Consider the following 14,717-nt stretch of genomic DNA (forward strand, 5'->3'; position numbering starts at 1 on the left):
CCATATTACATTTAGCTGTCATGTCCACTTAGGTTTCTCTTGGCTGTGACAGTTTCTCAGACTGTTCTTGATGATGTCGATATCATCAAGAGTCCCGCTTTGAAGAGTACTGATCAGGTATTTTGTAGACTGTCCCTCAATTGAGATTTCTCTGATGTTTTATTCCTAATTAGATTGGGATTATGAGCTTTTAGGATGAAGATGGCAGACATAGAGTTCCATTTTTATCACGTCATATAAAGGATATTTACTATTGACAAGTCTTAATCACTGTTGATGTAGACTATTATCATTTACAGTCAGGTTTCTTCACATAAAGTTACTCTTTTTTCCCTTTTTGTTCTGTACTTTTTGGAAAGAACTCACTTATGTGTAATCCACACTTGATAAGTGAAAAGCTGTTCTCTTATTCCTTAAGGGTAGATTTTACATAAATTATTTGAAGTTCTTCTGAATGTGAATTTTGTCTCTTCCTCCTTTATTTAATTAATCCGTAATTTATTTATATCAGTATTCACTCATACTTATTTAACACTTTGGGTTACAGCCCAGTGCTACTTTATATATTGTGCTGCTCAAAGTGTACCAGCTTTGGCTCCTGGGAGCTCTTTCAGTTGATTCCTGTGGCACTTTGTCATATTATTATCACTGTGCAGTTATTTTCTGAGCATTTTATTTTTTTCGAGCACTACAAGAGTTTTAAGATTCCTCTTGTATGTTTCCTCCCCAAGTTCTGTGATCAGCCATGTCTCTAAAAAGCCCTGGTTTCTGGTATTAAAAACCAAGATGTAGGCATTAAGTGTGCTCATTGCCACTGGGGTGTCATTGCTTCTAGGCTATCTCAGCTGACAGATCAAAGAAATATATATGTATATACTAACCTATGCATATACACATATCTGTAAATATTTTACATGTAACCATCTATATCTGTATTAAACTAAACATGAATTTATACTGTTGTCTATAACTCAAATCCATTACCACATGAATTATTTATCCTCTTCCTCTTGCTTATTGGTCAACTGCCACTCCAAAAGTGAGAAACCTGGTTTTACAATTCACCATCCATTGCTTAATTGTTCAATTCCAGTATACATGTGTAGTGGTATCAGAATTGTTAAGCCACTCATTTCCAAAATGACTTAGGTCAGCATCTTTTTCCCCCAAATGCCAGGTTTACTTGGAACATTTATTATATGATAAATACATATCTATCATATGTGTACTGCTGTGCATCTGTGAACCTAAGGAATTGAAAGAATTGTCAGTAGTTGAACATAGTAGAGCAAGGAGGGCTTGTTCATCTTATTCTCATAAGACAATTAATTTAAAAAAATAAAAATAAATAGCAAACAAAAAACAACCTCCTTTATCTCCTATATCCTCATTTGTCATGTGATATTTTTGCATGCTTGTAGCTTATAACATCTCTTTTATATAGTAGAGGAAGTATGCTCTCAAAGGGCAAAACTGAGAAAGGAAAGGTTTGATTATATCATTGCTGTCATCCATACTGGATAAAAGGAAAAAAGAAAGGCTAATCCGAAGGAGAATAGCTGTGACTACATTTTTTTCTATAATGCTTAATGTTGGACAAAACTCTTTTTGCCTGCCCCTGTAGAAAATTTCCTAAATCTCTACTCAGACCTTTAAAATGCTTGACGTGAAGTGAAATAGCTCGTTTCAGAAGCCTGGGATAATAACGGAGAGGACAGCTGATTATCCCTTATTGTCATCATGAGTAGAAAGTAAAAATATATTGTTGCAAGAGCTCTTCTGACTGAAGTTTTTTCTCAGACTTCCAAAACTTTTATAAAGGGTTTATAAAAACAAATTTATACAAAAAATTCGCTGGGCATGGTGGTAGGTGCCTGTAATCCCAGCTACTGAGGCAGGAGAATTGCCTGAACCCAGGAGGCAGAAGTTGCGATGAACCGAGATCACGCCATTGCACTCAAGCCTGGGTACCAAGAGCGAAACTCCATCTCAAAAAAAATAAAAATAAAAAAAATAAAAAATAAAAACAAATTTATTTGCCAATTTTTCAGTTTCTTTGTTGAAGGAAGAAGAAAGATGTCTCTTTGCTTTCTGATTAAAAATCCTCCTAAAATTCTTCTCTATTTTTTTGTCTTAAGAATTGTGCTGTACCAGGCAAGGTGGCTCACACCTGTAATCCCAGCACTTTGGGAGGCTGAGGTGGGTGGATCATGACGTTGGAAGTTCAAGACCAGCCTGGCCAAGATGATGAAATCCCTTCTCTACTAAAAATACAAAAATATTAGCCAGGCACAGTGCCAGGTGCCTGTAATCCCAGCTACTCAGGAGGCTGAGGCAGGAGAATTGCTTGAACCCGTGTGACAGTGACCTAAGATTGCGCCACTGCACTGCAACCTGGGTGATAGAGTGAGATTCTTTCTCAAAAAAAAAGAAATTTTTGCTAGATGGTCGTTGGATACAAAGACAAAGAAATCTCAGCATGCTGTTTAAGTGAAGTTAAATATAATATTGGAAATGATATACAGGCACACTTCACGGTCATTGTAGGCATGGTTCTAGACTGCTGTAATAAAGCAAATATCACAATACAGTCAGTCATACTTTTTTTTTGTTTCCCAATGCATATAAAATTTATGTTTACACTATAATGTAGTCTAAGTGTGCAATAGCATTATGTCTAAAAAATTTACACACACCTTACTTAAAAATACTTTGTTGCTAAAAAATACTAATGCGTATCTGAACATATAGTGAGAAATAATCTCATTGCTGGTGGAAGGTCTTGCTTCAGTATTAATGGTTGCTGATTGATCAGGATGATGGTTGCTAAAGATTGAGATGGCCGTGGCAATTTCTTAAAATCAAACAATAAAATTAGCTGCATTGGTTAGTTCTTTCTTTCATAAAATTTTTTTTTTCTGTAGCCTGCAATGCTACTTGATAGCATTTAACCCATAGTAGAACTTTCAAAAATTGGAGACAATTCTTTCAAACCTTGCCACTGCTTTATCAACTACATTTATGTAATATTCTAAATATTTTCTTGTAATTTCATAACATCTTCCTCAGGAGTAGATTACATCTCAGTAAACCACTTTCTTTGCCCATCCATAAGAAGCAACTTCTCCCCTGTTCAAGTTTGGTTATAAGATTGCAGCAATTCGGTCACTGAATTCTAATTCAGTTTTCTTGGTATTTCCACCACATCTGCAGTTACTTTCTTCACTGAAGTCTCGAACCTCTCAATGACATCCATGAAGGTTGACTCAACTTTTATTTTAAACTTCTGTTACTGTTGTTATTTTAACTCCTCTACTGAACCACAAATGTTCTTCATGGCATCTAGAATAGTGAATTCTTTCCAGCAGTTTTTCAATTTACTATCTATGGCAGCTATATAGTCTTACACAAAGTATTTCTTCATTGACCGATGAGCTGCAGAATGGATGTTGTGTTAACAGCTATGAGAACAAGATTAATTTATTTGTATATCTCCATCAGAGCTCTTGGGTGGCCAGGTGCATGGTCAATGAGCCCTAATATTTTGAAAGAAATCTTTTTCTTTTACCAGTAGGCTTAAAATATTCAATAAATCATGCTGTAAACAGACGTGCTGTCCTCCAAGCTTTGTTATTCCATTTATAGAGCACAGGCAGAGTAGATTTTGCATAATTCTTAAGGGCCAAAGATTTTTGAAATGGTAAATGAGCATAAGCTTCAACTCAAAGTCATGAGCTACATTAGCCCCTAACTAAGATTGGGGCCCAGAATTCTCTACAGGTAATTCTGACAAACACTGAAGAACCACTGAACAGTGGCAAACCACCGAATGAAAACTGTGGCAGCCCACAAGTGATTCACCATGCTGAGCAAATGGGAAAATCGAAGCAGCAGTCCGGCGTACACCAGTGTTTGTAACGTAGACTCCTGGTAAGCACAGGTAGCTCCTTTCCTTTCCTATGACACAGTACTTGCATGAAAGCATGAAATGGGAATGAGTGTTGTAAGTGGCCCTTTAGCGAAGCTCATCTGGCACCTGCTTCCACCCACCCTGATCCTTAGTTAAACCTGAGAGCAGGGAGAAAGAAGAGAACCGACTCTCTATGCCCAGTTCAATCTTTATTTTTCTAGTGTGTTATGGGTTGAATTATATCCCCCTGAAAAGGCTGTTGAATCCCTAATCCCAAGTATCTCCGAATGTGACCTTATTTGAAAATAAGTTCTCTACAAAGGTATCAAGTTAAAGTGAAGTCATTAGGATGGGTCCTAATCCAATATAACTGGTTCCTTTATGGACAAAAGAGATATTTGGACATAGAGACAGACACACATAAATGAAAGATTTGAAATCCCACAGGGAGAAGATGATCTTGTGACTGGAATCATGCTCCTATAAGCCAGGAATGTGCCAGCAAGAACTGCCACCAAGCAGCAGAAACTAGAAGCCAGGAAAGGGTGACATGGTCCTGCCGATGTCGTGATTTCAGATTGCTAGTGTCCAGAACCAGGAGACAATAAATTTCTACCAAATTAAGCAACCTAGTTTTTGGTATTTTGTTATTAGCCCTAGAACATGAATACACTGCTCTACATCTTCTAAGTCAGTGTATACAGGAATACTCTGACACTGACTTCCCCCAGTCATTTGAAATACTACATGGTTAGAAGGGAAAAAAAGATACTTACAAAAACATACAGCCTAACACTGCTGTGGCAGTGGGTGAAGAAGCCTTTTTGGAGGGGAGGGAGTTGACCTTCAAGGAGAGGTCAACTTCTTGATGCAAGCTCTGGGACACAGAGCTTGATTAAGTGTGCACATATAAAATACTCAACTGTTCTAAATACATGTTTTGTTATTACACACTTTGTATTGCTTGAAAAATAACATGTAGACCTTCCCAAGAGAACATAGTCTGGGACTGTGCAGTGTTCAGGAATCAGGGGTGCATTATAAATCACATCTCTTATTTCCACAAGCTGCAGAGGAGGGTGGGGAGGTAGATAACATAACTGTGTGGAGCCAGACTGTTAGAAAAGAGCCAAAGGAAGGGAAATTAATTCATATCCGGTTTAGTTTTTCAAACTTAACTGCAGGAAAAAAGCAATCATAGGAAAATTGGGCTCAGTTGTTACAACATTTATTCCCTTGATTTCAAACTGTAGTTTAACATTGCAGTAAGGACTTTGAATGAAATTCTGTTTTATCTGCTGTAATAACATAAACATTCATTAATTAAAATGATAGAGATTAAATGTGATCAATAAAATATTATAGCTGTAAAATGCCTAAGTCCAAGACACACTCTAGTGGCAGGTTTTAGGGCTGATTTAGAAAGACTGGCTTCAGCTAGGGACTGCAAGAAGGCTGTGCTGCAGTCTCCACTAAGTCATCAGAGAGAGAGACAGAGAGTGAGCTGTTCTTGTAAGCAGAAAGACAGCTATCTCTCAAATGGGGCTAACTCTTTGGAATTCAGAGTGGTGTTCAAAATGAAGGGTCCTTTCTTAGCCTGCCACAAGATGGAACAAACTGCAAAAGGAGATAGAAGAGAAGTGAAACTTCCAAATGCCACTGAGAGAGGGAAAGTTGAAGCTCATCTATCCACAGCTCTTCTTCATCTCTTTCAGCTTATTCACGAATTAGATAACTCATTCAACAAATATTTCCAGTGTCTATTCTTTGTTATCATGTGGGAGGTCATGAATATTGTGATGAAAAAGATTGAACAAAATTTTGTCTGTTGAACTTGTATTCCAGCAAATCATAAACAAAATCAGTTTACCCTTCATCCCTTCTCTTGTTCCTTAAATATGCTCATGTTTTGCTGAAGAAAATTGCCAACCAAGGATTGAAAAGACATTACATGTTTTTGTTTTTGGAGACACAAAACATCACAGGGAGGCAATTAGGAGTCACAGCTATACAAAAGAAATTCTGCCTTATAGAAGAGCCATTTCTAAATCCTGTCCCCATCTCTCTCTCTTTTTATGGCATTTGCTTCATTTTATGACATTTTATTGCCTTTTCTATGGCATTGAAAACTGCAGATGCTTTTCCAGAATATTGCAATATTCAAAAGCCAGCCCTCATAGATGATTGAATTTTCAATTGGTTAGAATTCAAAATGTATTCAGTTTAACCTTCAAATAACCTCTTTTTCATGGAAAAAGAAGCTATTAAATACCTAGGTCATTTTGCTTGTAAAAGACTGTAACAGGCTGTAAAAACCAGTAATTATTAAAGATGTTGATGGCTTCTGCATGTCTAATTGATATGTATGTACTGTAGTCACATACCTGAGAAGCCATTTTTTTTTTCAGATGACATTACTCTCTGATATGGTTTGGCTGTGTCCCCACTTAAATGTCATCTTAAATTGTAGCCATAATTCCCATGTGTCACAGGAGAGACCTGGTGGGAGGTAATTGAATTGTGGGGATGGGTTTTCCTGTACTCTTCTCATAATAGAAAATAAGTCTCACAAGATCTGATGGTTTTATAAAAAGCAGTTCCCCCACACACCCTCTCTCACCTGCTACCATGTAAGATGTGACTTTGCTCCTCCCTCACCTTCCACCATGATTGTGAGGCCTCCTGAGCCATGTGAAACTGTGAGTTCATTAAACCTTCTTTCCTTTATAAATTGCCCAGTCTTGGGTATATCTTTATTAGCAGGATGAGAATGGACTAATATAGTACATTAGTAGTGGTTGAGTGGTGTGCTGCTGTAAAGATACCTGAAAAAGTGGAAGTGACTTCGAGACTGGATAACAGACAGAGGTTGGAACAGTTTGGAAGGCTCAGAAGAAGACAGAAAAATGTGGGAAAGTTTGGAGCTTCCTAGAGACTTGGAGGGCTCAGAAGACAGGGAGATGTGGCAAAGTTTGAAACTTTCTAGAGACTTGTTGAATGTTTTTGACTGAAATACTGATAGTGATATGAACAATAGAGTGCAGGTTGAGGTGGTTTTAACAGAGATGAGGAACTTGTTGGGAACTGGAGTAAAAGTCACATTTGCTATACTTTCACAAAGAGACTGGTGACATTTTGCCTCTGTGCAAGAGATCTGTGGAAATTTGAACCTGAGAGAGATGATTTAAGGTATGCGGGAAATAAATTTCTAAGCAGCAAAGCATTCATAAAGTGACTTGGGTGCTCTTAAAAGCATTCAGTTTCATTCATTCACAATGATATGGATTTGAATTAGAACTTACGTTTGCATAAAAGTTTAGAAAATTTGCAGCCTGACAATGTGTTAGAAAGGAAAAACCCATTTTCAGAGGAGAAATTTAAGCCAGCTGCATACATTTTCATAAGTAACAAGGAGCCAAATTTTAATTGCCAAGAAAATGGGGAAAATGTCTTTAGGGCATGTCAGAGGTTTTCATAGCAGTCCCTTTCATTATAAGGTGGCAGGCCTTGGAGTTAAAAATGGTTTAATGGGCTGGGCCTGGGGGCTTGCTGCTTTGTGTGGCCTCAAGACTTGGTGCCCCATATCCCAGATGTGGCTAAAAGGGGCCAACATACAGCTCAGACCATTCATTCAGAGGGTGCAAGCCCCAAGCCTCAGTGGCTTCCACATGGGGTTGAGCCTGTGGGTTCACAGAAGTCAAGAACTGAGGTTTGGGAACCTCTTCTTAGATGTCAGAGGATGTAGGGAAATGTCTGGATGTTTAGGCAGAGGTGTGCTGCAGGGGCTGAGCTCTCATGGAGAACCTCTGCTAGGGCAATGTAGAAGGAAAATGTGGGGTTGGAGCCCCCACACAGATGCCAAATGGAGCTGTGAGAAGAGGGCCACAGTTCTCCAGACCCCAGAATAGCAGATCCACCTACAGCTTTCACTGTGCACCTGGAAAAGGCACAGACACTCAATGCCACCGCATGAAAGCAGCCAGAAGGGGGTCTGTACACTGCAAAGCCATGAGGGTGGAGTTGCCCAAGGCTGAGGGAGCTCAAATCTTGCATCAGCATCACCTGGATGTAAGACATGGAGTCACAGGAGATCATTTTGGAACTTTAAGGTTTAATGACTGCTGCATTGGATTTCAGACTTGTATGGGGCCTGTAACTCCTTTGTTTTTACCAATTTACCCCATTTTTAAAAGGTATATTTACCCAAAGCCTGTTCCCCCATTGTATCTAGGAAGCAACTAACTTGCTTTTGATTTTACAGGCTTATAGGCAGAAGTGACTTGCCTTGTCTCTGATGAGACTTTGGACTGTGGACTTTTGAGCTAAGGCTGAAATGAATTAATATTCTGGGGGCACTGCTGGGAAGGCATGATTGGTTTTGAAATGTGAAGACCTGAGATTTGGGAGGGGCCAGGGGTAGAATGATATGGTTTGACTGGGTTCCCACCAAAATTTCATCTTGAATTGTAGCTCCCCTGCCCAGGAGTTAACTTAAGTGGCGAAGCGTTCGCTTAGCATGTGAGTGGTAGCTGTATCGAATTGTAGCTCCCATAATCTCCATGTGTCTTGGGAGGGACCCATTGAAAGATAATTGAATCATGGGGGCAGATATTTTCATGCTGTCCTCATAATAGTGAATAAGTCTCAGGAGACCTGATGGTTTTATAAAGAACAGTTTCCCTGTACACACTCTCTTGCCTGCCACCATGTAAGACATACCTTTCTTCCTCCTTTCCCTTCCGCCATGATTGTGAGGCCTCTCCAGCCATGTGGAACTGTGAGTCCATTAAGTCTCCTTTCTTTCATAAATTGCCCAGTCTCAGGTATATCTGAGAATATGCATGAAAACAGACTAATACACTCCTTATTTTGAATCTTAGCTTTATAAGTGGCCAGGAGGCTATAGTATTATTAAGCATTTGAAGAGTACTAGCAGGACACTTGATGTTCCAAGGTGAAGTTGCACTAGGGAGGCTTATGGAATCTTCTTGGGAGAAGCAGCAACATAGTTATTTGGAAGGCTTGGCATGTGGAGTGAGTCAAACCTCAGAAAACCAGCACCCACATCTCTATAAATTCAGGCCTGTGTGATCCACTCAGTTTTGAATTTGACATTCTATTCTACTGCACTTTTTAAAAATTCAGCTACTTACAGGTTTCAGATACTTAGAACATTGTCTTCTTTCAATAGTGTGAACATTTGGACATGGGTAGCATTTTTCCAAAAGTTCTGACATTGTTCAAGATGACTTGTGTATCAAAGTGAATTGGTTCATTTATAATCTGTGTAGCTTTTCAGGGGCCTGTGGTAATTCAGGTGTTAAGGTCCAGAATTCTGCTCTGTTTAGAATCCTCCCTTCCACCACAGAGTTTGCAGAGCCTTGGAGGCTGACTCTCAGTTGTGGCCAATCCTCCTTGCAACACACATATACCCCTTGTGCTCAAGTGTGATGGGGAAGCATTAGAGCCTCTCACTCTCAGGAGGCCATGGGGTTTCAGCAGCATAGACTAATGAGTCATAATGGTCTTCATTTTGTAAGAACCTGGAGAAAGAGTATGATCCCAATAAATACTGAGTATAAATTTTTTACCAATTTGGCAGTAAAGGGTGTGAGAACTCATTAAATTGATTAGAAAGAATCGATAAAATGTGACACTTCTTGTTTCTGAACATGTGGCTAGTTGTAAATTTATAGGTAACATGTATTAATTATGATGAAATTACAGAATTAATGACAGAAATATCAAGATAGGGAATGTTTGGCAGAAGAATTAAATGAGACTTTTTTATTTTACATGATGTGACATATGATTAAACAGATGGCTTATATTTCCCTTTATAATTCATCTTGAAATCACAGTTATAGAAACCAGGGTTTAATTAAACATAATTATTGATATAATAAATACTGTTCTTCTGTTTATGATTTGTATTTAGATTCTGACACTTCATTTAAAAACAGACTGTCTATAAAATGATTAGTAAAATCATTAAGTAGAAACTATGGTTTTCACACTTTTTTAATATTAATGATCATATTTGCTTTTCCATAACTCAATGTCACATACATTTTTACAAAGAGAAAAGGCATCAAGTTGAAAAACAGTAAGAATAAAAGTGAAAGGAAACAAGAAATAGTAAAAATGAAAAAGATAAAAACATACAAATTACTAGTACTATGATACATTTAGGTAATTTTTAAAAATCCAGTTACTTGTAGTTCCTCCAATCACAATCTTGAAGCTAAACTCTACATTTACCAAAATATATGTAACTGGGAAGTTTTTAGTGACATTTTGCACACAGTATATATTTAGGGTTCTCAAATCTTTGCCTTTCTTCTCTAGCATATATGTGTATGTGTTTACGTGTGCTTGTATGTATAAAAACAGAGAATGCTTCAGTGTTAATATTCATTTTTATACCTGCATTAAGTCCTGATGATTTTTTAAACAATCTTTTGCCTGTCTCACTAATGAAGACAAGTGACTGCAACCTGGCTTAGGCGCCTCTCAAAATCGAAGACTAATTTTGAGTTCAGACAAGAAGAGAATCTCTTCCTCAACCTTCTAAAACTCAGTCAAACCACTCTGATTGCTAAATTGTGAGTTTATTTTATTCTCTACATCTTGTCTCCAGCTCTGGCTTTGTCTCTTCATTGTCTGTTGCTTTGTCTTGGTTTAGTAGACTTCTGAGGACCTTTGGAGATATCCATCTGAGCCCCGTGGAACTGCACAGGACACACGTCCATGAACCTGGTTGTGGTAGTATGCTTGATTCAAGCCACCTCTTATTGTTTCTCTTTCAGTCCTTCCCCTCTCAAGGTGGTTACTTTATCTATCCAGTGGTTCAAGATTTAAAAAGTTTGTGTCATTCTTACATTATTTCTTTTTCTCATACTTAGGTGACCCATAAATCTGGTCTGCCCTGAACATTCCCAGTTTGTCTGTTTCCCCAGCAGAAATGTTAATAGAGTTCTCATTCATTCTTAAATTGTTCTGGTTTTGGTACTAAATAATATGTTCATGTTTGTCTAATTCTTATTCCATGGAGTCTTCTATACAATGCATCAAAAACTCTATTGGCACCACCTTCAAAATATATCCAGTACCCACTCACTTCTTCCCATTCCCAACAAACCGTCATGGTTCAAATTATTACTCCCTCTCACTTGGAGCATGGCAGCAGCCTTCAAGCTGGTTTCCTGCTTCTATAATTGCTTCACTATAGTCTATTCTCCATCTAGGAGCAAGCTTGTGTCACTTCCTCCTACAATATTTCAGTAATTTATTATGTGAGAAATCTGAACACGTTGCAATACCTTATAAGGCCAGAAGTGACCCTACCTTTTTAATCTCTCCATAATTATATGCTAAGCTCTTCTTCTTCAGCTGCATTAGAGTTCTTGCTGTTTCACAGACACATCGAGCTCACTCACATCTTTGTAGCCTTTATTATCCCTACCTAGAGATCTCTTCCCCTGGCCTTTGTATATAAAACTCTGACTTTATTCAGGTATCTCTCCATTTAAAGGTCAATTCATATAAGATACTTTTTTTTTCTTTTTTGAAAGAGAGGGTCTATTGCTGAGGCTGCAGTGCAATGATGAGAACATATATCAGTGCAGTGTTGACATCCTGGGCTCCGGCAGCCCTCCCACCTAGGCATCTTGCATAGCTTGGACTACGGGTAGGTACCACCTCATGCAGCTACTTAAAAAAATATTTTTGGGGCTCACCTGCCAGCAGCCAATGGACCTTCCACCCCAGGCTCACCTGCCCACAGCCAATGGACCCTCCACCCCAGGCTCACCTGCCTGCAGCCAATGGCTATTGCTGAGGACTGTTTCAGTTGAACCACACAATGCACACTCGCAGCAGGGACTGGGGTGTAGGCAGCTTCTAGGGAGGTGGCACAGGAATAGGAGTGAGGGCAGGGATCCAGGTGAACGTGGGCTCTAACTCAAGACTGGACATGGGTTTCCCAGCTGATAGGGATGCTGGACTATATCAGGACAGACACACCCAGTGGATTCTGCACCAGCACCTGCAGAGTGACCTTCAGGCGTGTCCTGCTGCCCTGTACGCTCTGGCTTGTATCTGGAAATGAAAGCATTATCTCATGTAACAGCAAGATTGTGACTTTTAAGAAAAAGCAGCCTCAAAACAGAAAATGATGAAAAAGGCAAAAATTGCTCGAGGTTAACCCGTCTCCTTCTTCAGAGACTTAGAAATTGATGTTGGAAATAGATGCTCAGTGTCTCCAAGAAAAATCAGCCCTGAGACAAAGGATCTCTCAGCAACGTAATTTTTATTTCCTGGATTGCAGGAAGGTACCCCCGCTAGCCATCATCTCTCAAAAGTACGATGAATAAAGGAAAGCAGGAAAATTAAAATATATATTTATTTTTTAATTTTTTTTCTTTGTAGAGATGGAGTCACCCTGTTGCCTAGGTTTGACAGGCTTTTTTAACCATGACTTTTTGGGCATCTCTGATTCAGTGCAGAAAATAGATATAATTGTAGGTATATCAAACAAAAAAGAGAATTTTATTTAAAAAGTAGAAGCTTACAAAATTATTAGGAGGAAGGAAAATCAGGGGATCACCACTGGATGCCTGGTTTTGGGTTCCAGTGGTAGAGTTCAGAAAATTGCTAATGGCACCGTGACCTTCATGGCTGCTACCATGACTACCTCACCCTCATGAAGCAGGTATTAGACAATAGACACATACTTGTGTCTGTTGAAGTCTGCCAGTTGGTTGCTACCAGTGCAGGAAAATGGCCTCCATTTACCTGAATCTTCCACACTTTATGACTGATAGAAACTAAAGCTTGCCTAGTAAGCTAGCTGGAAAAAAGCCTGGGAAATATACTCTTTCTTCTTCCAATCCTAACCTGACTAGAGAACATAGCAGGAGATGGGCCAGATGCAGAGTGCCAGCAGAGGACACATGATCCCCTGGGTCTTGAATAGTTTATCTTCCACTCTGCTGTATTTTTTTCTAAAGCACTTACCACTATCTAAAATACTTTTTATTTGCTTATTTTCTGTCTTTTCTAATAGAATCTAAAGTTTAAGACAAGAACTAGAAAAATGTTTGCTCAGAAAATGGCACTTGAGAAATAGGTGCATGTATGAATAAAGAAACCTTTACTCTCTCAGATGGAGAGTCACATTTAAAATGTAAGACTAAATATCATTTCTATGTCACATAGGAAGTATCATCAAAGGATGATTTCACTGGACAGGAAAATAGGAAGTCATTAAGAGTTAAGTTAGTAAATTTAGATCAATAAGATTTTGTGAGAACAAAAGCAAGCAACTAATTGTGTTTTCACAATTATAAATCCAAATTATATTTACCTGTCTTGATGAAGAAAAACAAACAAATTCCTGATACTTGGAAATAGCAGTAACTTTCCATTATTGTTTCCACCTCTCACTATTCTCCACGGGAGGTTGATCTGATCGATGAGTTTGTGAAGGCCCTGGGCATGCTGGCTTAGTTTTTTTCTTCTCTTCCTCACGTATCTGACTGCTGCCAGGCCAAAGTGAGAAGCCAACTGGGCAAAGCTTTGTCCCTGCAAGGAATAGCCTGCAATTGTCCAGCTCCTCTGACTATGACAGAGGAGTTAAGTTTAATTCATGTGCAAAGAAATAGATTATTTTCACCTCATGGGTGAAACTAGGTTCTTCAGTAATGACGCAGATTATTTTTTATCCTTAGTTGATGTCTGTATTTACTATAGAGGTTCTCAAACTAAAATACACATTGGAAACAGAGCTTTCAGATACATTAATATCTGGGTCTGTCTCTAGAGATTTTGATTTAATTATTCTGTGGCACAGATTTGAGAATTGGGATGTTTAAAAGCTCCCCAGGCGCATCTAGTACTCAGCCATGGTGGCCTATGTGAAAGAGTGTTAAATATTATCTTCCAAACCCATGCAACAGATTGAAATTGATACGAGTTTATTGCTTACAGATGTTATCGGTTGAATTGTGTCGCCCCAAATGATATGTTGAAGTCCTAATACCTGGTACCTATGAATGTGGCCTTATTTGGAAATAGATTTTTTGCAGATGGGGCCATTAGGGTAGGTAATTCATTATGACTGATGTCTTTTTAAGAGAACACACACACATTCAGATAGAGAGAGGAAGAGAGAGAGAGAAAGAGAGAGAGAAAGAAGTGGACCATGTGAAGTCAGAGAGAAATATTAGAGTTACATTCTCACAAGCTGAGGAATGAATGCCTGAGTCTCCTGGAAGTTGAAAGAGGCAAGACTAAATCCTTCCTGGAAGTTGAAAGAGGCAAGACTGGATCCTTCTTGAGAGGCTTTGGAAGGACCTTGGCCCTGCCAGCACCTTGCTTTCAGATTTCTAGCTTCCAAAACTGTAAGAGAATAAATTTCTGTTGTTTTAAGTCATACAGTTTGTGGTGCTTTGCTACGGCAGCCCCAAGAAACTAATACAAGTAACTTAAAAGCAGTTCTTGAAAGTGCATTTCAGGAAACTCCTGGGCAAGATGGCGTAATGGGAACAGCTCTGGTCTGCAACTCCTAGCAAGATCAGTGTGGAAGGTGGTTGATTTCTGCATTTCCAACTGAGGTAACCAGTTCATCTCACTGGGACTGGTTAGACAGTGGGTACAGCCCACAGAGTGTGAGCAGAGGCAGGGTGGGGTGTTGCCTCATTCCAGAAGAGCAAGGGGTCAGGGAACTCCCTCCCCTAGCCAAGGGAAGCAATGAGGGACCATTCTGTGATGGTGCTATCCTGCCCAGATACTACACTTTTCCTAA

This window comes from Callithrix jacchus, chromosome 3 (assembly GCF_049354715.1).
Source record: "Callithrix jacchus isolate 240 chromosome 3, calJac240_pri, whole genome shotgun sequence".
Lineage (NCBI taxonomy): Eukaryota > Metazoa > Chordata > Mammalia > Primates > Cebidae > Callithrix > Callithrix jacchus.